This window comes from Arachis duranensis, chromosome 4 (assembly GCF_000817695.3).
Source record: "Arachis duranensis cultivar V14167 chromosome 4, aradu.V14167.gnm2.J7QH, whole genome shotgun sequence".
Taxonomy (NCBI): Eukaryota; Viridiplantae; Streptophyta; class Magnoliopsida; order Fabales; family Fabaceae; genus Arachis; species Arachis duranensis.
Genome location: NC_029775.3, coordinates 32,161,186 through 32,161,468, shown reverse-complemented (window position 1 = coordinate 32,161,468; position 283 = coordinate 32,161,186).

The window sequence follows — 283 nt, the reverse complement described above, 5'->3', positions numbered from 1 at the left end:
AAAACTTCTAAGTTTGGTGTACCTTAAGGCACACCCAAGTTCATTGTTCAAAAAAGGGGATTATTTTTAGAACATATGCATAATTCTTTTGATAAAGCATGTGACCAAACACTAAGTTTCGTGTCTGCATGTGCAACAATGTTCAGAAGATCATTTCCCAATCATGGACTCAAAACCATACGGACAAGGGATCATACATCAATTTTTTTTAAAAAATGCATCAATTGTGAGAACGGTTTGCATTGTTAAGCCGTCCCCTCAATAAAAGATAAGTTTGGTGTTC